The sequence below is a fragment of the Pteropus medius genome, unplaced genomic scaffold, assembly GCF_902729225.1.
Source record: "Pteropus medius unplaced genomic scaffold, Ma_sr-lr_union100, whole genome shotgun sequence".
Classification (NCBI taxonomy): domain Eukaryota; kingdom Metazoa; phylum Chordata; class Mammalia; order Chiroptera; family Pteropodidae; genus Pteropus; species Pteropus medius.
The window spans coordinates 36,405,541-36,432,723 of record NW_024344378.1 but is presented as its reverse complement, the minus strand read 5'-3'; the positions used below and the strand labels follow the sequence as shown (position 1 = coordinate 36,432,723).

Sequence of the window (27,183 nt, the reverse complement as noted above, 5' to 3'; positions counted from 1 at the left end):
CAGTTTACCCACCATGATTGTCATCGTGATGCTGTTATTACTCAGAGATTGGAGCATCATCCTTAAAAGTCATTTTGTGGAGAAGCTTGTGTGAAATAGTTAACAGTATGAACCACACGGAGTTATCTGTGAGGAATCCTGAAATACTCAGAAAACTTTTCTAGGGACCCAATTGCTGTAAAACCTGTGATTGCAGAGCAAAGTGAGGGTGTCTCTTCGTGTGTTGTGTGAGTCAGACAGAGAAGGCAGGAAAATGGAAGCAACCGTGGGAGAGAGTCACCATTGTTTGAGTAATGAAAGGAGAAGAAAAAAGCCAAAAAGCCAAGAACTGTCAATGTATCAGCAGAGACTGAGTGGGAGATTCAAATCAGAAAATCAGAAAATTCATAGTCATTATCTCCTTTTCTCTCAAACTAACAATCAGATATGATAGAAGCAGCTAGAGAAGTAGAAACACTGGAAAACAAATTACATTACTTGTTTATTTCCCTTTATCTAAATGAAACATAAGTCAGCTCACACAGATAACCCTGGGTCGGGTCCTCTGTAGTGAAAAGTCAGGCTGGGAAACGTATTACAGAAGCTCTGAGTTTTGATACGTCTCTCAAGCAGCGTGCTTCTACTTTTGAAATACCGCTGTGCTAATGCAGATGAGATGCTCACAGTTCTTCCAGCAAGCCTTATTTCTAAAATGCTTGTCTTTGGGATCTTGATAAATCTCTGTCAATGGCCAAGTGAGATAGCAAAATGGAGCTGGGTTTTGACAAGGGTTGTGTGGTGTGGTGGGGAGGGTCTCAGCTAGGCAAGAAGATGAAACTGAGTTCTGCTCATAAGGCTTCTTGCAATAATGTGTCTAATTTAAATTATGTGACCTGCCTGTCATGCTGATCTTCTGACCGTGGCTGAGGTAGAATAGAGGACCTCAGAGGTCTTTTCTGGTTCTAAGATTCTACAATGCCTTCTGTGCCTTTTCTGTGAATTGTAGGAATAGCTGACCCACAAATAAAAATCAGGCTCCTTCTATCTCAGGACATTTAACCTCACTGAACCACTCCATCCCTAAGTTATTATTCTATGTACCCTTTGTTTAAACAGACAGGAAAAGGACTGATCATATAAGCAAATCCCTTCTCATAGATTAGACAATTAGCATGTTACTTTCCCAAATAGGAAAAATAATGCCTTGTCCAGCATAAGATATATTAATGCTGAAAGCTCTAGGCAATAGCGCAGATTGTATGTGTGTTGCTTGTAAGGGAGAACAAACTTACTCAAGTCTAGGTGGTCAAATCAACTTAGAAACTAGACTGGGTGTGACTGGGTCTAGTGTGAGGCTTCAGGTAAATAAAATTTTGTTTTAAAGCTGAACAAGTATGTTAACCTTACCAAAGATAATCTTGAATAACAGCAGCCACAGTGGAGAACTTTTAATCACCTTAGATAAGTTTATTCATTTATGAAGTACCCTAGAGAGAAAAGGGTCTCAGCCAGGCACTCACTATAAAAGGTAGAAGGAAAATTATTTTTCCTCCTCTACAGTTTCTGGTGACTAGAATGAGACCCATTGGGACACCCCACTCAACCTGGAGTCTGCAGATGGCATTCTGGGAAAACTGGCCAAAGCTGGCAAATGGTGAAAATTCTTATCAAAGTAGCTCTCCCAGATCTCTACCTGTTGTGTCTAGTTGAAAGAGGAAGGTAAAATTTCACTTTGTCGCTTCCTTTCAAAATTCAGATTAGAAGGAAAAAACCATTGGTTGTCTATCCTTTCTCAGGGACAACAATCGTCTTCTTCTTTGTCTCATTTTGTGTTCTGAGAACTCATTTTGGCAACTGTCAGTTTGGAAGCCCCCAAAATATGGCCAGACAGAAATGTGAGCTGTGCCTTATTTGTGGCTAGATATGGCTGGAAAGAAATGTAGCTTGCAATTCATTTGCAGGCAAGGTCCTATTGATTGTTGTCAGCTCTAAGAGATATTGTCTGAGTCTCTTTCTTTTGGGAGTGGTTCTGGATCTTGGGAGGGTAGTACATTTTGCACCTTCTTTATGGATGCCTCTTTTCCTCATGGGGTTGTTCATTACTGCCAGGAATGTTTACTGTTTGATCTGGCTGAAGCCTGACAAGATATTTGAAAGGATTTTTTTTTTTTTTTTTTTTTTTTAAGTAGCTCTGTGGTCAGAAGTTGGCCAGTTGGAAGCTGATATTCAGAGCCTGATAGGAACTTCTTTTTAGGTGTTTTACCCTGAACTAAAATGAAACTATGTACTCAGAGGAAAAGGAAAACATTCTGAAGCCATCGTGAAAGGATTTACTAAAACACTCCGAAGAAACACAGCTCTAAATCTAGAACAAAGGAATCTTTTGATTTCCATTTTAGTTGAAGATCTTCTTGATATCAAGAAACAAATTGAAGATAGTGTAGTTGGATGGGCAGGGCAGCCTCTTGATATAATCAGGTTTTAACCAAATTCTTTGAGGAATTATAAGCAACTGTACTCTTTCAAAAATCTAGTCTTCATAAAAACAGAAATGTGGCCCTGGGAACAATTCAACATCCACCTAACCTTTTCCCAAATTTCAATCCCAAATTTCCAATCCCAAATTTCCCCTATTCGTCTCAAAAGGCTTACAGATATTGTAAAAGATTTGGACTAAAGGAACAAAAGTCCTTGCAGAAACTGACATCCTTTCTCTATTTGCGTGAGATATAAATGTTCTACCTGGTCTTTTCTAGGAACCCTGAACCATCTCTTGAAATGCAAACTTTAGAGAGATGATTCTAATCAGAAAAAAAAAGAGAGAGAGTGAGAGGAAGAGAGAGAGAGAGACAGAAGCTATTTGGATATTAGATAAATGAAAAATCTTAAAATTTGTTTGTGCAACTATTAGTAAAAGCTTTAGTCATCTGAGCAGGTAACCTTAACTTATTCTATCTGCCAGAAAAACAATTTGGATTTAACTATTCTTTTATACACTAGTGAGTTGTACATTATCATACCTGTCTAATGACTAAAATTTTAAAACAAAAGCTTTAAAATCTTTTGTTTCTGTATATATGCTATATCTGTATGTTATAGATGTGTAATATATTTTACCTTCAGATGGTATTACCGAATTTAATTTATAAAGAGCTCTATTTAATTGGGTTAAAGACAAAAAAGCATTTCTATAAATAAAGTGTACTCTCAGAAATATAGAAACTAACCCAAATATTTTTCAAGTTCACATGACCTAAGATAATCTTGGGTAAATAAAAGCTAGGTTAGGTTTGTGATTTAATTAAAATGGGCATGTCTTTAGAGTTAATAGCATTAACTGTAATTCTACATAGACTTACTAAAAGTTAAATAAATTCATGTCACAGAATTTGTCAACGAGAAAGATTACTTAAGATGATTAGCTGTTTAATTACTCATAAAATTTTCATGAGTAATCTAAATATAATTAGATATAAGTAAGATATAAGTAAGATAGTAAGATAAAATAGATATAAGTAAGATAAAAGTTTTTAAATAAACTTTTCAACAATAATTAGGCTTTATGGTAAATCTACTTAAAACTAGTTTCCTAAATCTATTTGTTAACTTAAAACCTTCATATTATAGTGAGATAAGTTAAATGATGAATATTCATTGAAAATCTAGAATATTTCCAAATAAGATAAAATGTTGAAACATTAATTACTGAACATAGACTTATCCAATTTTGTCTTCCTGTAAATAAAAAAAAAGATATTTGATTTATTAAACATGTTTGGTGCCACATTGAAAAATTTACTATGAAGAAGAATATACTTTTAGAAATTCTGAAATGTATTTATAAACTTGCCAATCTATAGAATGCTAATGTAACAGACAGTCCACAATTGTTTACTTTTTAGTTTTCACTAGGAAAAAAGGATTCTAAATTTTAAGAATTCTAATAAATATATGTAATTAAAACTACATAGAAATATTAAGAGCGAAAGGAAACAACTGTATATGAAAGGTAGACAAGGAAAGTAGAATGACTGGTTTTCCAGAACAAGAAAGAGAAAAAATATAGGACAAAACCTGAATGGATATTTAAAAAGTTATAGAAAGTCTGACAAAGGAATCTTGAAATAGCTAACTAAAATTGGAATAGATTTATTTAAGTTTTTAAAGAATTAGGTTGTCGTCATGGATGTCATCTCCTCCTCCTCCTCCTCCTCCTCCTCTTCCTCTTCCCCCTCCCCTGCCCCTCCGTCTTGTGTCTCTCTCTTTTTCCCCTCCGCTTCTTCCTCCTCTCCTCTCCCTTATCCTCCTCCCTGTCCTCCGTCCTCCTCCTCCTTTGCCCTTGGATGAGAGACGTGAGGGGGTATCTCTACAACAACCATGTCAGTCTGGTAGAAAGAGCACTACAATGGGAGTCAGAGACCCAGGCCTTAGTCTTAATCTGCCACAAACTTCCAATGTGGCCTTAGGCAACTAAATTTACTTGTTTGAACCTAGGATCCTTATGTAATCCTCACGAGTGGTTTTTGGGCTCAGTTCCATGGAACGCTAGAGGGCTCCATGGAAGAGTCTGCAAACTTTTCATTTGAATTTCCCTTGCAGAATATATTTTAACTATTTTATTTTTTGTAAGAAAAAGGCCTTTATTTTTCATTTAAAATATTTTTTATTTTTTATTCTCTTCCCCCCACCCTCTCCCCTCACTTACATGGTCAATTAATCTATGACAAAGGAGGCAAGACTATACAATGGAGTAAAGATAGTATCGTCAATAAGTGATATTGGCAAAACTGGACATATATGCCAAAAAAAAAAATCGGACCACTTTTTTATATCATATACAAAAATAAACTCAAAATAGATTAAGGACTTAAATATTAAATCTGAAACCATAAAACTCCTAGAAGAAAACATAGGCACTAAACTCTTTGACATTGCTTTCAGCAATATCCTTTTGGATATGTCTTCTCAGGCAAGGACAACGAAAGAAAAAAATCAACAAATGGGACTCTATCAAATTAAAGAGTTTTTACACAGTGAAGGAAACCATCAACAAAATGAAAAGACAACTTATTGAATGGGAGAAGATATTCACAAATGATACATTCAATAAAGTTAATGTGTGGGTTAATACCCAAAATATATAAAGAACAGATACAACTTAACACCAAAAAAACCCAAACAATCCAATTAAAAAATGGGCAGAGGACCTGAATACACATTTCTCTCAAGAGGACATACAGATGGTCAGTAGAAATAAGAAAAGATGCTCGACATCAGTAATCATCAGAGAAATGCAAATTAAAATCACAATGAAATATCATTTCACACCTGTCAGAATGACTGTCATTAATAAATCAGTAAATAATAAGTGCTGATGAAAGTGTGGAGAAAAAGGAAACTTGTACACTGTTGGTAGGTTTGTAAATTAGTGTAGCCACCATAGAAAACAGTGTATGTGTATATATACATGGTATATATATATATGAATATTTTCAACCATAAAAATTTTTGTCATTTGTGACAACATGGATGGACCTAGAGGGCATTATGCTAAGAGAAATAAATCAGACGGAGAAAGACAAATACCTTAGGATCTCCTTTATATGTGGAATCTAGAAAAAACCGAAACGAAATAAATGAATAAACAACAGAAACAGACCCACTAATGAAGAGAATAAGCCAGTGGTTGCCAAAGAATGAATTTTAATATCAAAAGTACACTGGCGCAAAATTAGAATTTGTTTTTCTCTCTGTTAAAAGAACAAAGTTTTTTCTTGGACTATTGGTCTGTTCTTGATAAGACATTGTGAAGGACGTCCTTTTTTTTTAACCTTTTGGGTAATCTACCTGGAAAGTAAACATTGTGTGTCTTAGTAAAATAATTTACTGTGCTTCATATTTTCTTTATCAAGTCTTTGATTACTTAAGAAAACCCAGTCTTCCCAATAGTAAAAGAGCTAAGTTTTATTTACAACGGTTACCATGTAACCATCTATATTTGCCTTTAAAATCTTCTATTGTCACTTTAAATAGATAATTAAGTATTATTTAATGATGATCTGAGGTTCTATTTAATCAGATGTTCAAACTTTTTGACATTTTGGCAACTTCCTCAAATCAAATTCTAAATGGAGTCTTTCTGACCTCAAAGTAACTTTGAAATTTCCCAGAGGGTCCCTGGAAAATCTCAAAGGATTTGTCTCTCACCGTGTAAATGAAAGATATTAAGCTAATTATGTGGGAGGCATTGTCAAGTAAGAAGTGATGATGAGTCAAGTAAGAAGTGATGATGAGTCTATGGCCATGCTACCCTGAACAAGCCCAATCCCGGCTGATCTCGGAAGCTAAGCAGGGTCGGGCCTGGTTAGTACTTGGATGGGAGACCACCTAGGAAGACCAGGTGCGGTAGAGATTGTAAGCTGACAAGATCCTTGCAATCTATGAGGTCAACCAAAAGTTGCCTACCTAAAAAAAAAAAAAAAAAAAAAAAAGTGATGATGAGCTTTCTTAGGTTATATGTGAATAAATATAGTATGTTATTCATATAGGTATTCCAGAAATTGTTTAAAGTTTCTAGAAATTTGTCAATATTCTCATTGTCCAATTATTATCCTAAATTATCATATGCCACAGAAATAACTATGTTTTCTTATCCAGTGAACTCTCACTGAACCTTTAACCATGGCCATTTTAAAGTCTTTTTGTCATTTATAGACAGTTATTAACTCTGATGCTTTTGCAAAAGCACTTCATCCTCAGAGAGATTCATGGGAAGGACCATGACAAGTACTCTGTATAGGTTTTGGATAACTTTAAGATTGTAAAACTGAACTGGTTAAGAATTTCCAGAACTAATGGAAAAACTGTATTTAAGCAGAACAAGAATTAATAATATGGAATTGAGTAAGTAAATTGATGAGGATGATTATAATTTTTTTAGTACATTTTTCTTTGAAACATTGATGATTCCTTAATGTTTTATTTTTCCAGGTTTAGGAAAACCTTTTCTTTTTTCTCTTAAGCTATTTATGACTTACAGTAATTTTTTCAAGTCTGTCCTATAAACAGAATTGACATTTACTTTTTCTCCCTACTTGATTCCCTCCAGAATTCAAAAACTTATTGAGTATTCTTATTTTCATGGCAATATAGTTATTTGCATAAGTTCAACATCAATCTGTTCTCCTTATAACAGTATACAGTGGGAAACATTGGTTATATTACCAAGGTTTTGACTAGAATGTCATATTTGAGAATATGCATAAAATCAGATATGATCAGACAGTTTTAAAGAACTAAGATTGACTTTATGGAGCCAATAAAAGCCCCTTGGGAAAACCAGCCTAGTACCTTGCGTATAAGCCTCCAGGCAGCTTTACCAGGACAGTAAGGAAGGTCACTTCCTGGCAGACCCAGGACCTCAGGATATTTGGGGACCTCAACAGGAGAAGAATTCACCCATATCTATAGGTATTCCAGGTGAAGTCTGATGATGAATTCTTAGCTTAGCTTCTTAGCCTAGAGAGGCTTTTAAATGTCCAATCTGTGATTCTTTATGAAAAGTTCTAGCAAAGCAGATTTAAAAAGAGCCTATATGGCCAATCACTATTCTTGCTACACTTATGCAATTAATCAGGCCACGTTTAATGAGACTGGACTTGTTTTGCAAACAAAATAGTCTTACTGTGACTATCTTTGATAGAAATGAGAGTGATTATAGAGGAAAAATTGTGTTTCAGTAGAAAATTGTAACATAACCCATGAATATCAAAATCTAGTCCTGTTCCTCATCTTTGATATTTTCTTATATACCTGTAAGTTGAACCGGATCCTGAGTTCTAGTTTCCTCATATGTCTGGCTACAACTCTCCAGACTAATGTTTCCAGTTTTCTCCTATCCTTCTTATTTGGAATCACTAAGAACAAAGACTGACTTTGAACCTCCTTTGAAGTGATCGTATCAGGTCCTCCTCACTACCCAGACAGCAGCCAAACTTACAGGACTTGAAATTTGGGTCCACATGCCCTAGTTAAAAAAGAGTTAATCCAGACCATTAGAACTGCACACTAGTTGGAGATCTAAAATTAAAATTTACTAAGTTTTCTCCCCAGAAGCAGATGGCATCTTGGGATGGACAGCTCTCTCAAGATCATGGATCAAGCTCTTCGTGTCAAATTTGAAACCTTTATTCCTTTTGCTTTTTTCGCTACTTACTTTTTCTCTCTGTTAATGGATGGGAAGACAATACTTCTTAACTTTGGCAGTTATCTCTGAATCTACTGCTAAGGCCATAGCTACACAACCAAAGTCCCTGTATTTTCTTGTCAAGGTGATTTTAGATCATTGCTTTAGATTCCTTATTAGCTGAATAAGGAAGAGTCTGTCCCATAACAAATACCCCATGATGTACCTGCATCAATACCTTTGGTATTATGAACAAGACACTTGGCTAAAACAGGTTGATACTCCTTAATGTACAATCTTTGATTTATTCAACATCAACTGATTGGTCCTTGGGGGCACTGGCTAAAGAGTATACTGAAGTCTTTTGTTATTATCCTCCTAATAGTTATCACTGTAGTCTCCCTGCTGTCCTATGTTCTCTCAAAGATCTTAAATGCGTGTTCACAGCTATCAGCAGTACAGTGGATGGTCTCACTGTGCTTGGAGAAACAGAAACAAGATAAACAATGAGTTGAACATATAAACAATTCTTCCACAGATCTGAAATGATAACTTACGAGTTTCTCAATGAGACAAGAGCACTTTACTCTGATGGTGACCCAGAATGTCTCTGAGAACAAATTTTTGGTCACCCTCTCAGGTGTAAGAGGATGACCAGAAAGTGAGGAGTTGTTAAATTAATTAACCAAGGACGCCATTAGACTTATGTGGCTCTAATGCTGTGGTAGGCTACATAAGCAAACCATAAAATAAGCCTGTAAATGCCTCAAAATTATGAAATCGAAACTCTTAGAACAACCAATTACAAACAACCAACTAAACTTTAAGCTATAGCCAATCAATAATTGCCTTACTTTGATTCCTCCTTTACTCTGCTAACCACTACTGGTTTGGCACTGCCCAATTTGAGATGCTTTTTGCTCAAATAAAATCTCATAATCAAAATGATGAGTCATATGTGTATGGGGAATAGTAATCAATTAACCAATCAATTGATTAACTAATTTTCATAATAATGGACCACGGCGGCAATGGGAGAGATACAGAGAACTATTCAGGATATGAGATAAACAAGATTTGGTGAATGTTTTCAGCAACTTTTAGGGGAGCCCTAGTGACAGCAGCTCCTAGGTCTCCATTCTAGTGTTTCACTCTCAGTGGGACTCAGCTACCCTTCTTAGGTTTCTTTTCTATCCTGCTATCAACTGACTCCTCTCTTATTTTTCTGCTTCTTGTAACTTGACCTTGCTCAGTCCATTCAAACCTTTTAGCTACAGTTCTCACTACTCACATGCTATCTTTTTCTCCATGTTTCTTGGTTCAAATTTCTTAGAAAGTTAGTCTGATTGGTCCAGTTTATCATTTTAAGAAACACCACACAGGTCTTAGTCCAGGCATTGGAGTGGCAGTCCTTTGCATTAGCTGGGGTTGAGCAGGCATGTGAAAATAGATATGGCCACATGAAAAAATATGGCTGCCTATTTTGTAGAGGCTGCAGGCAGGTAAGTGTTCCTTAGACAGATGTAGAGGCAGGGCGAACACAGTGGCTGCTATGCCCAGGGTAAGTTTCAAAATGAATCAAAACTTATAATTACAATCTCACTTTATCTACATAATAACATTGTGAGTTAGATTGGCTGGGATTATCTCCATTTCGTGAATGAGAAGACAGACATTCAGAGAGAGTGTGGTTTGTAGAGATAAGTACAGCATCTGATCTGTACTTTTGATATCTTGGTCTCAGAATATTAGAGATTGGAGAATTAGATAATCCAGCCCCCTGTCCTCTCATTTGCACCAAGCATCCTTTTTACACATATGTAGAGACCCAGAAATGTCATCATGAATTGTCCACTATTGAATCAATCTATTTGAAACAAAGTTAGACATTTTATATTTTATTTAATGCAAACCTTAGGAGAGTAGCATAAGTTTACTGTTTTAACAATGTCGGCTGATTTATAATGCTGTATTTCCTTATCCCATTTTCTTTCCTTTACAAAGGAATAACTTGAGGTTACAGAATGAAAATATGAGGCTATGTAATAGGAGCTTCCTAAATTTCTCAAGAGCCTTTAGCTGTTCTGTATTCCTGACTCTCAGTTTAACTAGGGCAAGGATTGGTCCATCCCAACCAAATACCCATAGCAATCTCAAACATTCTGTGATGTTGGTGTTAATGAAAAGCCCCCTGTCCCTGTGGAGAGCAGAAGCTTTTCAAGTCAGCCCAGCCTCACCAGAGCTGACCCACTGCTAGACAGTCCAGAGAGATTCCTAAGAAGGGATCCGGACACATGGGCCTGGATATTTCACTCCAACCACTGTCGTCACAGAGAGTTCTTTCTTTCTGAAACTCATTCTCCTCTACTATAGCAAAATCTTGAGTTTCTCAAAACACCACAACAAAAGCAGCCCAGTTTTAAAAGGGAAGATTTCCACTTGTAAGATTTTCCTTTCAAGAAGGGGATTTGGAACAGCCACGACATCTATTTTTTATGAATATCTTGTGAATCTTATGTAAATTTTCTGGCCTCTTCTCTCTTTCAGGCTCTCCTTATACAGACTACGTGGGATACATACAGGTGCTTGTTGCTGCCAATAGACATGGAGCGGCTGGACTGTCAGTGTAAAACGGATGAGTAATTGCAGAACTTCCATAAAGCAGTGTTCACAGCAAATTTGAAGTAACTTGTCAAATATTAACCAAGTTAAGATCTTAGGTGGAGTGTATCAAAATAAGATTCATCTGGTTTAACAAGACATATCAGACCATCTGAAATAATCTAGAGATCGGGTAATTCAACAGTTGGAAAATACATGGGAAGGAAAATGGTTACGAACAATCTTAAATTTTGCCCATTAGAAAAAAGTGAAAGAGAAGAAAGTGGCGTATAGAATGTAGAGCGAGCTGTGGCCAGGGGTCTCAGATTCCAGCCATGGCTTGCTGGAATTTAGGTTCCTAGACTAAATTAGGGAGTTAGGTAAATTTCTCACGGTAAGTGCTTTTTGATGATAAAATTAAGGTTTGCAACTATATGATCACTAAAGTCTCCTTTAATTCAATGAGATGAAATTCGTGACAGGAAAACCAAAACTGCTTGGGACCATATTTTTTCCCTGTGGCCTGATTGCAACTTCTGAGATTATAAGTAAAAACCTAATTAGCTGTGTTGAGAAGGTCATTCACAGTATATTCTAATCATCCTGGACATCTTGTTCTGTTCTTTTAATCTCCTCTCCTATGTTTTTCCTGAAGAATTTGACATTCATACCTGACACACTTCTTAAATTGAATATTCTGAGAAGTGATAAATTTTTAAAAACTGGAATCGCCTTTAAACATTTGTAAAAATGTATTTGGTTCTAGGAAGTGAAAAACCAATCTGATTTACATTTTCCTTTGTATATAATAATTTAAATGCATCAAGGATTGCTTATGGGAGCTCAGAAGAAAAGGTAGACAAGAGCTATATTTACGTGCTTGTCTTGCCTTTAAATTAATTCCCCTCCCCCCCACTTTTTGCCTGAGCCCTTTGGTTGCCATAGAAACTACCATGGCCTCCAGCTGAGATTCCTGTGAGACTTAATTGCATTCCGAATTTCATAAACTCTCTATTAACCTTTGCCTGACAGATATGTGTATGATGCCAAATGAGTTAGGTTAATAATTTAAAGTGATGTATACATTCAGGTTTCATGTGCCCAATGCTCTCTCTCAATTAATTCAACATACTTATAATAATTGTGAGAGTGTTGCTGTTAATGTATTTCTTTTTAAAAAATGCCAGATTTAATATATACATATCTAAGAGATAAGGATACTTCTAAGGGAAGGATCAGAATGTAAGCTGAATACTATGTGTATTTTAATATATTTAGATATGTTATCTCTATATCTATATATCTTTCTATATGACATATATGTTTGCGTTGGAGCAGGTGAAAGGAGTAAATGAGGCACAGTTGTTGCTCTCAAGGAGAGTCTGGAGGCAGGGGTGAGGGGATGAGTGAGAGGAGAAAACAATCATGAAAATATAATTACAAGTTGCTAAGACTTACCAGACAGATGTCACTAGCATAAAGTCCCAGCCTCACTACAAGGTCATATTCAAAGACACAATAGCTTGAATGTAGAATGACTGAAAATCATTTCAACTCTATGGAAGATTCAAGAATGCCAAAGACAATCTCATTTATACGCCATAACAAAACATCTGCTTCTTCCCCTCCCCATATGACTAATACCTGCAGTAGCTTTCATGGCACAGAGGTACCATTTTTGTATTATTCTAGCACCATGTGTTGAAGCTCTCTCCTTTTTCACCTCCAGGTCCCCCAAACTCTCAGGAACTTATCCCATACGGTCTTTCTTGTTGCTGTTAAATCTCTCAGGTCCATCTCTTTATTATATAGATTGGCCTAGACTCTCTGATTGCTTTTACTTTTCTTATTCTTCCATTACCTAAGTTTTGCATGAAGAAGACTTGATTGGAAACTGACTGGAAGCTGGGTTTTCTCCTTAAAGGAGAGAGAGGTTAGATAGAAGACAGCAAACACAACTCAGTATCTTTTCTAAATCTTCACCGTGGAGGAATAAACTGAGCGCAGTGGGAGTCAGAGAAGGGCAGGCAGTCATTCCCACCTCCTGGGGAGTGAGGGAGGAGGATTCACAGTATCTGATCTTGAAGGATAAGGGGGGTGTTCTCCAGGTGGAAGGTGGGAAAGAGGCATTCTAGGCCAAGGGAGCAACATATACAGAAGTTCATAGACATACACAGGCATGGCATATTTGAGGAACAGATGGGTGATTCTTTTTGAGATAAATGTAAAATATTGAAAAGTAAGAGGAAAATATAAATTGGACATTTGGGAAAAGCAAAAATAGTAGTGCTAAGAGGATCAGAGGGTATTTAGTCCAATCTTTTTCACTTTACTCTCAAGGAGCTAGGGGCCCAACAAATGTATTTTAAAATGAATCTTCTCATTCTGTAAGATCACTTGCTTTGAGAGTTGCAGTGGCTTCCTCCCACCTAGTGCAAAGGGTCCCAGGCGATGGGATCTCCTAGAACACTTTTGATGTTCTAACATCAGATAGTAAGGTCTTTCTAGGTTTTATCTAGATAAATTTATCATTTATAGTCAATCAACTAATTTAATAGAGACATCGTTAAACCAGATATACCTGGTTTATTGGCCTGTCTTAATTTTCTGTTGTTACATCCCCCATTGACTCATGTTAAATCTCCCTTTCCTCCTAGATAGCAAATCCCTTAATGACATCTTAGGGAAAAAATCATAATTTCCTGGTCATTGGTTGTTAGAAGTCTGATTTGTCTTAAATTTCAACCTCATATCTTATTCAAAAATTTCCCTTATCATAATTCCTTATCATAGGTACTTTACTGTGTATGTGTGTGTGTGTGTGTGGAGGGGAGGGGAGAATATTTTGTGTCTCCCAGCCTCACAAGGAGGCACAGAATGAACTCTTCTCCTCCTCCTCCCGTGCGTTAACCCCTTCATTGTGTTGGAACAGGGAGAAGGGAGAAAGAGGACAAGAGTCTCTTATTTAACTGACTGGTTGTTTTCTCTTTGTTACTTGTTGTTGCTTTTCTGGCTAACACTGACTGCCTAGCCACTGATGCCCACTGTGTGGCAAGTGTCTAAATGCTGGGTCTCATGGGGTAAGAGATCTCAAGAAGGAAGCCTTCCCATTGATGGTTCCTTGGTGTGGGAGATCTGGCTCTCATTCAGCTTCTTCTAATCTACCTGCTCCCAGCTCCTGCTCTAAGCCATATACCTTTACCTCATGTGTTGTTGCTCCTGAGATTCTATTCTGTAGTTCATGTTTTGAAAGACTCAGTATTGTTAATTTCTCCAAAATGAAATTTCTCCAAAATGATCTACAGATCCAACACTCAAATTGAGATCTCAGAAGGCTTTTTTTGTGGATGCTGACAGACTGATTTTAAAATTTACATGGAGATGCAAAGACCTCGAATAGTCAAAACAAATTACAAAAATAAGAACAACATCGAATGGCTAATGCTATCTGATATCAGATGTATTATATTGCTAACCAAGACAGTGTGGTAATAAGTTAAGAGAAACAAATAGATCAATGGAACAAAATAGAGAGTACAGAAATAATCAATACATAGACACTACTTTTTTATAATGGTTTTATGACAATCAAATTGGAGAAAGTCTGATTCAAGAAATGGTACTGAAATAATTCGATATTCATATGCCTAAAAATAACTTTGATGCATATATGAGAATGAACACATAATCGATTCTGTCAATTTCAAATCTAAAAATGTCAAATCTAAAACTGTAAAACTTGTAGGAGAAAAATAGCACAAAATCTTAGTGACCTTGGGTTTGCAAAGATTTAAATATGATCCAAAAAGCATGAACTCTAATAGAAAAATCTATAAAGTGAACTTTAACAAAATAAAAAACTTAAGAAAATGAAAAGACAAAACACAAACTGGGAGAAAATATTTATAAATTATATATCTATATCTAGAGTATGTAAAGATCAATTACAAATCAATAATAAAAAAAAGAAAAACCCCAGTTAAAAATGGTCAAGATTTAAACAGACTCTTAATTAGAGAAGATATAAGAATGGCAAATAAGCACTTGTAAAAGGCTTACTAATTTTAGTCTATAGGAACATGCAATTTAAACCTACAATGAGATGCCCCTACGCTCCCACTAAATGTCCAGAATTAAAGTGGTTGACCATTCCAATTGTGGTTGAGGATGTGAAGCAACTGGAAGTCTCATACATGGCTTGTGGCCATGTAAGATGTTAAAATCACTTTAGAAAACTGGTTGGCAGTTAACAAGTTAGATATACATCTATAATGCAATTCAGCCATTCCATTCTTAGGTATTTACCCAAGAGAAAAGAAAGCATTTGTCCAAATAAAGACTTAAACTTTCCTAGCAGCTCTCATCATAACAGCCCCAAACTGAAAACAAGCCAAATGTCCATCAACAAGTGAATAGATGAGCAAACTGTGTTCCACACCATAGAATACTGCTCAGCAATAGCAAGGAATAAAGTCTTGATACACATAACAACATGGATAAATGTCAAAATACTTATGCTGAGTGAAGAAATCAGATGAAAGAAGCACATAGTTTATGTTTCCATTTACATAAAATTTTGGAAAATGCAAAGGGATTAGTAGTAATAGCGAAGGCAAATCAGTAGCTCCCTCAGAAAGGAGTGAAGAGTTGGGTAAAAGGAAAGGCATTGAGGGCCAGTAGAGGGACTACAAAGAGATACAAGGAAACTCTTTGGGGTGATGGATATGTTCCTTGCATTGCTTGTGCTTATGGTTTTACTGGTATAAAAATATTTCAGATTTTGCCAAATCGTATACTATAAATATGCAAAGTTTCTTATATGTCATTTACATTTCAATGAAGCTAGAAAAAATATTATGTACTCTTATCTGCTTTTTGTGAAAATTACACCACATACACATGCATACATTCGTAAAGAATTGGAAGAATATATTCCAAAATAAAATTCCTAAATTTTCCAATTCTCTATAATAACCACACGTTTCTTTGTAATGAAAATCAATTAAAGTTATTACCTAATGGGTAGAAAGTATTGGCAACATTCTCGTACCCTAAACTAAGAACAAGATTCTTAGAATTAATTACAGGACCTTAAGGACTAGTCTCCTCCCCTCATTTTCAGAGAAGAAGCTGAGACCCAGGGAAGGGAAGTGACTTGTCAAAACGCACACAAATTAATGACATTACGCAGACTAGAATGTAAGTCTAGGGACATAATTTTTATAGTTTGTTCCATTGTATTATATATTTTTTACTTATTTTCAATTGTAGTTTTAGCTATTAATTTTGACATAACTTTAGACATATAGATTGGAAAATATAGTGCAGAGTTCTCTTTTGCCTTTCATTCGGCTCTTCTGAATGTTAACATTTTTTTATAAGCATATAGAAATAATCAAACCTAAGAAATTGGCATTGATATAATCCTATCGACAAAATTTTAGACTTTGTTTGGATCTCATCAGTTTTTTCACTGATGTCCTTTTTTTCTGTTCCAGAATCTTATTCAGCATCCACACTGCTTTTAATGGTCTCTCCTCCAATCTGAGACTGTTTCTCAGTTTTTTCTTATCTTTCATGACCTTGACGGTTTTGAATAATTCTGGTCAGATGTTTTCTAGAAAGTCTCTTTGGGATTGTGTGATGTTTTCTCACGATTGGAATAAAGTTTTGCATTCTTGGGAAGGATATCTAGTACATAAGCAATGAACATTTCTCAGTGCATCATATCCCAAGAGGTACATGATGTCAGTAAATCTTGCTCCCAGTGATGGTAACCTTGACTACTGGGTTAGGTGGCATCTGCCAGGTTAAAATGAGCTCATATTGGAATAGGGTGGGCCCTTAATCCAATATGACTGATGTCCATGTAAGAAAAGGAGAGACACAGAGACATAAGACATGGAAGAATACCATGCGAACATGGGGACAGAATTTGTGGTGATGCCTCTATAAGCCAAGGAACTCTAGAGTTTAATAATAGGAGTTTATTAAACAACCCCAGAAGCTAAGAGAAAGGCATGGAACAGAGTCTGCTCTAGAGCATTCAGAGAGAGCACAGCCCTCCTGACACCTTGATTTCAGACTTTAGCCTCTAAAACTGTGAGAGAATACATTTTTGTTGTGTTAAGTCACCAAGTTTGTAGTACTTTGTGATAACAGCCTTAGGAAATTACTACAATGATCATTAAAAAATAAAACTCCTATTATTAAGCACTGGCTATGTTTCAGGTCCTGGTCTTAGAGCTGTTTTCTGCTCTAAGGTATTATCAGTATTACCCCTGTAGGAGAAAACAGAATCAGAGGGGCTGAGCAACTCGCCCAATGTTACTCAGCAAGTAGCTCTCACCTTTGTCAATTTGGCTCCTGTAACCATTCTCTTAATCATGAGAGGAAGCCCATACGGGCAGGCAGAAGGCAGTGGTAACAGCTCAGGTGTCCATGAAGAGCAGAGTGGAGAAACACACTGCGGTACATCCATATGATAGAATACTACTCAGCTATACAAAGGAGCACACTATGACAACATGCAATGACACAGATGAATCTAAAATGCGTTATGCTGACTTCAAAGAAGCTGCACACAAGAGAGTACATACTATATGATTCCATGTATATGAAGTTCTAGAATAGGAAAAACTAATTTATAGTGGAAGAAAATCAAAACGGTGGGTGCCAAATATGTGGTAGATGCTTTACTGGGAGCTAGACCCTGAGGTCCCTGACCTTTGGTGGTTCAGGGCAGTGGCTGTGGTTCCCGGACCTGCTCCTTGCACACTGTGTAACCATTTATGTATACACAGCATGAGGACAGGGACTGTGCCAGTTTGGCTCGCCATTATTTTCTAGCAGTTGCCACTGTACCTGGCTCATCAATATTTGTCTCTCAATAAATACTCGTGGAATAAAGAGAATCCCCTCACAAACTGGGTATGTCTACATGTTGATGTTCATTATCTCTGAATTCCTGCAATTCGTGCAACATAATTTAGCACTTGATTATAACCATACGGTAATGTTCTCTAAAGTGTCTCATTTTATCACCCAGTCATCTATGCTAACACAGAGAGAGAGAGAGAGAGGAAGAGACAGGGTATACAAATTCAAAGGTTCTGAGGTGACTGCAGAGATTGTGCAGCAAACTTATTTTGATGGCCCTGCAGACTATGCCCCAGTGCTTCTAGAACTGCTAGAAGTTTGTGATGATAGTTCAAGTTGAGTAAATAAATGTATCTAGCACCACACTGGGCACTGGAGGAGAATTCAGGAAAAGCAGAGTATATTGTTTGGCCTGAAGGACTTCATTTCTTCATTGAGAAAAGAATGTAAACAAGCACACAAACAATGCACTGCCTGGAAACGTGGTAGGAATATAACTCTACGTCCTGGGCTCAGAGCAGACACTGCCACTCAACCAGGGCACTCTTTCCTACTACACCCCATGCTGGCTCAGGATGTTCTCCCACTCGGTTCACCAAAGAGCCACACTGAACAACTGGAATCGGTAGGTGAGATGAATACCCTAAGTCTAAGACAGTGAAGGCAGGCAGTCACGTTAGGATTGATGTGGATTTCAGAGGTCGGGTTAAGGCTTCATGGAGAAGGTAAACTGATCTGAACAGAAAGCGTAGTTTACACACTGGGCTTTGTACCAGTGGTAGATCTTGCTACCTCATACTGAAAGCATGGTGCTTCCATAAGGACTCCAGCCTTGGAAACTTTGAGGAGGGGCTTTGCTGTTGATTGGCTCCATTCCTACCAGTCATCTCAGGTGCTGACTTCTTCAAACCAAAGCTGCCCCTGGGTGAGGCACCCATAGGTTCTGCAAGAGAGTGGGAGGTGGGCAACCATTGACCCTATAAGGGGATGGGTCTGGGTTACAGTGGCTGGTTACAACATGGCTAAGGTGTCTGTCTGTCTGCTTAACGTGCTTCAAGCAATGACTCCCAAGTGAAGCATCTCTGAAAGGGGGTGGTGGTGGGGGAACCAGTGTGCTGCTGTCACTTATCATACTGCACGACCCCCAGGGTGACTGGAGCTTCTCTGTGCCCAGAACAGGGTTTCACACCGTGTGATGTGCATATGGGTCTCACATGTGAAGGGCTGAGCCTCCTGTCACCGTGCTCGCAGTCTAGGTTTTCCTGAAGTGGAATCTGGACGGATGGCACTTCCATTTAAAAAGAGCTGTTGTGCAACCTTGTTTGGTGGCATGTCTGCTAGAAAAGGTGGAAGAGAAATTCTCTTCAAAGTTTGGGCTTTTGTAGCTATAGAACCTTGTCAAACATGAAAAGATAAAGGCTTTTCATTTCGACTTTTAAAAAGAACAGCAATCTTTGTGCTTCAGCCAGCACCAACCCTTAGTCACTAGTTTTATTTTATACTTTGCTTGCTTCCCAGAAGTATAGAAAATGGCTTGAAATAAAAAACAAATGTTGAGATTGTTGAGAAAGAAATGAAACCCAAAACATGGGAGGTTTGTCTCAGGAGCTATTTTCTTTCCTGCTCTTTGGTGCCTTTGGGGGATTTTTCCAGATGCCCAGTGCTACGGTTTCACCACTCCCAGCGGCCCTGAGTTCCCCACCTGCTCTCATTGTCCTCTCTGACATCCTAGCAGAAGATTTACATTTTAAAATAAGATGCTTGCTGATCTAAAGGAGATATTTCCTGTTGTGGGTTAGATGAGGTTAGGCGGAGAGAGCTTTTATTGGGAGAGTCTTCATCTCACAGGGCCACAGCTTATTCTGCTAATGGTTACGATGACTTTGACTTTGATTTTTGAATCTACTACATTCAAACTATTCTAGTAGAGTAAACATTTGTATTGGGAAAAAAAAAGACATTTTCTGAAATAAACCCTCCCCCAACTTCTTTTTACTGACTTAATGGCTTTTTCCAGAATGGATAAGAGATGAAGCCAGGGGACATAGTCTGGCTCTAAAAGACACATTGATTCGATCAGATTTGCCTGAACACAACTGCAGGGTAAAAATCTAAAAAGTGACTTGAGAAATCAAGATGCTGCTGAGGCAATTTCTTGGCCAGGAATCTTTTGGCTGCTTCTCATTTTAAATTCTTTCATTTTGCATTTCGGGAAATGATTCTCAAAGCCAAAATCCTGAATGCAAAAAGATAAATCAACTGATTCTGATTATTTCCCTTGAATGAGTAACTAAGAGCTAATATCTCATACAATAATAATTTTGCCTCTTAATGAGAAACAGAATTAATTCAGTTCTATAGAGGCCAATATCAGCTGAATTAAAGGAAGAATGCTTTAGAGTCAGAAAGGACCTTAGAGAACATCTAGTTCAATCCCTGTGTTTTCAGAGAGGCTGAAAGCCCCATCCGAGAGGACTGAGTGGGTTGAGTACCCAGGGAGGATAGTGGTCTGCAGCTCTCAGGGCTCACTCAGGTGTGTCAATTCTCTAACCTTTCTAATACCAACAAGGCTGCCTGTCATTATTTACATAGGAACGTCTCAAGAGTGAGATTTTATTTTTTAGAATGAAGAGATGAAAATACAGAAATCGTGCCACGTATGTAGCATCAGCACCTAACTTTGTTTAAATAAAATGTAAAAGCCAATGTGCTGTTCATCTGATGGCCTAGGCAGCTTTTTTTTTCTCTTTTTATAAAATTTATTTTTATTTTTTATTTTTTATATTTTTTAAAGTAATTAATTTTTTTATGGTGACATTGGTTAATGAAATCTGGTGTCAGCTGTACATTTTAACAGTAAGGTATATATGTATTTACATTGTGTGTTCACCACCTATACAGCCTCATTTTTAAAAAGAGAATTTTGTGATCTTTGCAATGATGTAGAAGTCGGAATCAACACAGACACGGAGGCCCTGTCTGAGTGAAACATGGAAATGGTGTTCGTTATACCAACAAAACTAAAAAGTAAACATTACAAGGGTTTGCTGCAGTCAGATAGCATGTATGGTGATGGCACACAGCCTTCCACACCCTGGCATGGCTCAGTGCACGAAACAGATGACCCCACAGAGCCAACTAGAAAGCTGCAGTCACACCAGGCACAGTACTGAGCCCCTTGAGGCCACAAGCCACAGTTCCTTCTTCCCCACATCATTTGGGAATTATGTGTGGTCAGGATATAAATCATGGCCAGCCTTCTGGGATGACCTAACCTTCAGTATAATAATTCAGAATGCTGCAAATGATCAAACTCATGTATTCATTTGCATTTTTGTAATAGAGATCAATTTGCTCAAACACTGTTCTGTTAAAATTCATATTGCAACATGCAATATGTATATTGCAGAGAGTTTTTTTTTTTACTTTTTACTTTACTTGATTGTTTTACTTTAAGGCTTATATTGAAAGAAGTCTAACATTATTGCTCTTATCTATTATTCAATGAGTGTTTTCCAGCTGGACAGAAAGACAGATCTATCTGTTTTCTGTCTGACTCATTGTTGCTAACAGTTGCCAGGGAAGCAGAAATCTCAGTAGATTGATGTGTTCCAGCTGTGCACCTTTGGAAATCATAATTCCACTGAAAAAAGGATTGGTGACTTTTTCTAATGCCCCTTCCATTTAAAAAAGATAGTTTGTTTTCATGGGATACCAGTTTTCAATTTTTCAAAAAGATTTAAAATTAATGATGAATCACTGTCTTGCAAGCAGAACTTAGTCATATTGAAAGGAGATTCGGGTCTTCAAAATAATGGCTAGGCTTCATGCAGAAACTTTCATGGTGGCCCAGATACTCAGCTTTCAAACTGAAGACTGATATGTTATGCACTGAAAGCTGCTTCTTTTTTTTTTCTTCCTTCCTTTCTCCCCTCCTTCATTCTTCTCCTCTCCCTCTCCTTCCTTCCCCTTCTCCTCTTCTTTCTTCTTCCTTCTTAAAACAGCTTTATTGAAATATTATACAATTTCATTGTATACATATTATCAATTGTATACATATTATACAATTTCCTCATTTAAAGTGTACAGTTCAATGTTTTTAAAGTGTATTTATCAGAGTTGTGCAATCATAGCCACAATCAATTTTAGAACATTTTTGTTACTCCCAAAGAAAACCCTGCCCCCCTTAGCTACCAACCCTCTTTAGTCCCCCAACTCATCCGAGCCCTAGGCAATCACTAGTCTACCTTCTGCCTCTATAGATTTGCCTATTCTGAGCATTTGGTATATGTCCAATATGAGATACCTTGTGACTAGCTTCTTTCACTTAACATAACGTTTTCGAAGCTCATTCATGTCATAGCTTTTATCAGCACTTCATTTTTTTTTAATGGCTATATACCATTATATGGATGTGCTACAATTTGTTTATCCATTTATCTATTAATGAACATTTGAATTGTTTTCATTTGGGGCTATTATGACTAAAACTGCTGTGAACATTCATGTACAAGTTTTTATGTAGACATGTTTTCATTTCTCTTAGGTATATACATAGGAATGGAATTGTTGCATTATACGATAACTCTATATTTAAACTTTTGAGAACTTGCAAGACTATTTTCTGTAGTGTCTGCACCATATCACATTCTCACCAGCAGTATATGAGGGTTCCAATTTTTCTGCATTCTCTCCAACTTGTTATTATCTATCTTTTTTTATTATTGTTATAGCCATCCTAGTGGGTGTGTAGTGGTGAAACTCCTTAAAGCTATTTGTAAAGTATTTTAATGCTGTTTTTATGCCCAGGTGGATTCTGTGTCAGTGAAAAAGAAAACCAAGTAGCACCAAGCCAACACGCTTTTCCAAAGGTGAGCTGCAGAGGGTGTGACTTTGTTTACTGCTCAGTCCCCAATGCCTAGAAAAAAGCCTAGTACATAGTAGGCACGTAAACATTTGTAGAATAAATGGCTCAATGAGTTAATGAGAGCCTACTGTGTGCTAGCATTGGTATGCAAAGGTACTCAAACCATGGCCCTGCCCTCAAGGAGCTTACTTTTTTTAAGGAAAGAGAATAAAATGTACTTAATGAAAACCTGAGCTCCTTTGATCTTAGCCTGAAACCTCCCTAGACGGTATTCTCTCTCTCTCTCTCTCTCTCTCTCTCTCTGCTGTGGGCTCAGAATATAATGTGATTCTTCTTCTTAAATTCAGGATTTTAGTGATTGCCCATTTTGACCATTTACTTTCTACTTTCCTTCCCCACTGCTTTCTTCCCTACATCTTTCTTTTAGCTTTGTATGTATGTATGTCTGTCTGTATGTATATGTATGTATCCATCCATCCATCTATCAATCCATCTAATCTATCTATTATCTGTTAGGCATCTATCTTCACTACCTCTCCAACAACAATCTTATCTTAGCACCTCTAAGGTATATTTTATATAATTTCTTTCAGATTTAGTACATGATAACCAATTTATAAAAATGCATCACTGTTCACTTACTTATCTTGTTATTAAGGAATATTTCCATTTTTGTTCTATATAATGCTTCAGTGGAAGAACCTGTTCATGACTTTTCCAAATTCAAATTTTTAAAAATGGTAACAGTCCACTTGAGCTCTCAGTCTTTAGGTTTCCCCTCATGGCAATTCACAAACCCAGGCACCCCCCACTCTGTAGTCGCCCACCCCTAGAACCTCCGAGGCAGCAGAAGGGGCAAGAGCATGGGAGACACTTGCTTCTTCACCACATGCCCCAGAAGTGGCACCCATCTTTTCTGCTTCCATTCCATGGATGACAACTTGCCACATGGCCCCACCTGGATACATGAAGTTCTGGCAATATAATCCCTGGCTGGGCAGACACATCTCAGGAACAACTGTACATGTATTTTCAAAGGAGGACCATGAATTTTCGGTGGAGAGTTAGTCTTCTCTGCCATTATAGGTTTTTAGTGGTATGATCACTGTTCGTTTTGGAGACTTGGTACATTTTGCCCAACAGTTTTTGCCCCCATCCCCATTGAAATATTTTCATTTCATTTATTTCTGATTATGAAAGAAGGCATATATTTGGTCTTAATCAATTCCAGTAATCTATTCATGAGATTTATTTATTATATGTAGAACCAATGTGGTACTAGTACAAGTTTATTTTTCTTGGACCAATTCTACCTGTTACTTTTCGTTTTAATGCTTATACCACTCTGCTTAATTATTTTGACTTCTGTTACTATATTAAGCAATTGAATGAGACTTTATCAGTGATGGCATGTGAAATAGCAAGGAGAGATTGGCTCAATCTATTTTGGAAAGATTAAAAGGGAATCAATAACTAAAGAAATTGGTTTTCCTCCAATTTGCAGACTGCAGAACTGCAAAAATATATCAGCTTAACTATGGTGTCTTATTCAAAAATAAAAAATAACAGTATTATCTGGAAATATTTTCATTTCTCCCGAGCCCGTTATTTTGTATATATCTGCTGTTGCTTTCACAAATGATTATAATTAAGAAGTCACTCTTTCTAGATGAATTCTTTTGGGGCTTTTTTTCAAAGTCTCCAAGACTTAAACTTTGGCTTAAGGTATTTGCCTCTACCTCTTTCACCCACCCATGCACCCCCCAAAAATCTAAAACAACAACAGAAGAAAACAAGTGTTTTAGATGTTACTATTACTGTTTTAATGCAGTTAAGAAATAGCAAAAATTTTGCTCAGCTAAAATGAATCTCAATTTTAGTTGATCCAATCCTTACTTTTCCTTTGGGAAATTAACGAGCTACATGTAATAAAGCCTAATGAAAAACAAGAAATTTAGATGTCAGCTGTAGATATTTAATTGGAGTATCTCCTAAGTGACAGACCAGGTAAACTTCACAATTAGGGAGGGAAATGGATGAGGCAGAGTAAGAAAATTATGCAAGATTCATTCATTCATTCATTCATTCAACAAATATTGAATTACTTGTCATGTGCCCAACACTGTTCTGGTCAGAGTCTAGTTAGGTGTGTCTAGAGATCTAGATGCCTCTAGGTGCATCAGGGAATGAAACAAAGATTCCTGCCTTTGAGAGGCTTATACTTTAGTGAGGTGTGATGATAGAATAATAAGTAAATTACATAGTGAATTGAAAGTGATGTGTCCTACTTTGCTTCATGAAGAGGACATTTTTTAATAACTTGCGGTCACATTATCAATGTATCACCTCAAAGTAAAAATTAGCATGGGATGAGGAGCTGAAATTTTAAATGAGATAGCCAAGGTAGGCCTCATTAAGAAGGCACAGTTAAGACCTGAAAGACAGGAGGGAGCAAGCCAGGCACCTATCTAAGGGAGGAGGTTTCCAAGCAAAAGGAAACAGTGTAGGGTCCCTGAGGCTGGGGTATACCTATGATTTGAAGAACAGCAAGAAGTTCAACAAGGTTGAATTGGAGTTGGTGGAAGGGTGGGGGGTGAAGAAATCAGGGGATGAAGTCAGAAAAGAAATGGTAGATATTAGACAGATAATGTAAAGTCTTGTAGACCATTGCCCATTGCAAGGACTTTGACTTTATTTTGAGAGAAATGGAGACTTATCAGAGGATTTTAAGCGGAGGGATGACATGATTTGAATTTTTTTTGCAGAATTATCGATGTGTTGTGTTACAAATAGACAGTAAGGAAACAAAGGCAGAAGCGCAAAGGCCAGTTGGGGGCTACTGCAATATTCTAGGCAGATGGTGATATATTGGAATAGGGAGGTGGCAGTTACGGTGGTGAAAAAATGGTTATATTCTGGGTGTATTTTGAAGATAGAACCTACGGGATGTTCTGATGGATTGCATATGAAGTCTGGAAGAAAGAGAGGAATCAAAGACTCTTGTATTATTGCCAAAATATTTGCTGACCCTACTGACCTTTTGCCTGTCCCTCTGGGAGAAGTATCCTGTACCCACTGATATCAGGCTTGGACATGTGATTTTCTCTGGCCAGTGAATGGAAGTGATGTGCTCCTTTCTAGCAGAATCTTTAAATGCCACCCTGTGGTACCTCATCTGTCCTTTGACAGGAGAAAGTCAATGTCCTAGAAGGATCTACTCTTTCAGCCTGGATCCTGGAGCAAAGAAGACATGAAACAGCCCACAGTCTGCTGATATATAACATGAGCAAGTAAAAGACACTGTAAACTGCTGAGTTTTTTTTTAAATTATAGTAACATTACTCAGTGAAAACTCATAGTTACAGATGCTTTCAAGAACTTTGTCTTGATCAACTGAAAGGATAGCATTTCCATTGACTGAGATGGGAAGATTATGGGAGGAGCAGGTTTTAAAGGGAGATTGGGAGTTTAGTTTTGAACATGTTAAATTTGAGATGTCTGTTGTAACATTAAGATAAGGATATTGAGTAGGTGATTGAATATAAGCTCAGGGAGAGGGCCAAAATAGAGATAAAAATTTGGGGTTCATCAGCACAGAGTTGGTTCTTTCAAGACCATTGGACTGGTTGAGATTGTCAATTGAGTGAATATATAGAGAAGGAGAGGATGCCATGAGAGGTCATTACTAACCTCAGCAAAAGTGTCTTCTCTTAGTAGGGGAGCACTATTACAGTGAGCTTGGGAAGAAATGTGAGGAAAGAAATTGGCTACAGCAAGAATAGTTAATTCTTTTGTGCTTTTCTTTAAGGGGGAAGCAAGAAATGGGCAATAAAAATTGGATTCAGAAGTTGGATCAAGTGAGGGCTTTTCTAATAGGCTAAAAACATCAGGGCAGATGCTTTTCTTGAATAGTTGACCACAGTTCTTTTATTTCCTGTGACTCGTTTCTCAGTTTTAAAGATTGGAAAGAAACTAGCATTTGTTGTGCATTTAAAACACGCCGTATATGGTACTAAGCACATTCACATACTCATTTATTCCTCACAATCACATTATGAAGTCATTATGATTACCTTTCAGGGTCTCCGAAAGGTGAGGTGACTTAATTAATGTCACACAACTAGTACGCGACAGAGCTGAGATTCATTTATTCGTCTTGCTTTTGACAATAAGCCCGTGCTCTTTTCTCCATGGAAATCGCCTTCCAAAAAAGGGAGCAGATTTCATGAACATTTCTTTTGTTGTTTCTCAACTCGCAAAGTATGGTATGAGATAAAATTACCAATAGCAGGTGACTTCATGTTCCCCATGCCATTGTCCAATGTTTACCATTGAGCTATGTTCTGCTACCCTGACTCTAAATTAAAATTCTTGCCCAACCTGAAATGTGAATTTAAACTCACCACTGGTGCTGTCTAGAAAGCTCCAAACCTACCAAATGTTAAGTGAAAATGTCAGTCTTCCCTTTGCTCAGGGCCAGGCAGCCAGTTACCGTACTAACAAGTTGATTTAAAGTTTGATAGAAATTTCACAAATTCATAATGATAATTAAATATATGTGATGTAAAGTTTAAAAGTGGTATTTTAGTGCAAAAGTCACTTCTGCTTCTGTTGGTTTGTTTAATCCCTTCCATGCACAATAAGCAAATAAGTCAAGTAACAGTGGCTGGGC

At 37.2% G+C, this 27,183-nt stretch overlaps 1 pseudogene; it reads left to right on the top strand.

Annotated features, from left to right (window-relative positions):
- The first annotated feature begins 6,272 nt into the window (after positions 1-6,272).
- Positions 6,273-6,391, top strand: LOC120609955 (uncharacterized; annotated as a pseudogene).
- The last annotated feature ends 20,792 nt before the right edge of the window (positions 6,392-27,183 follow it).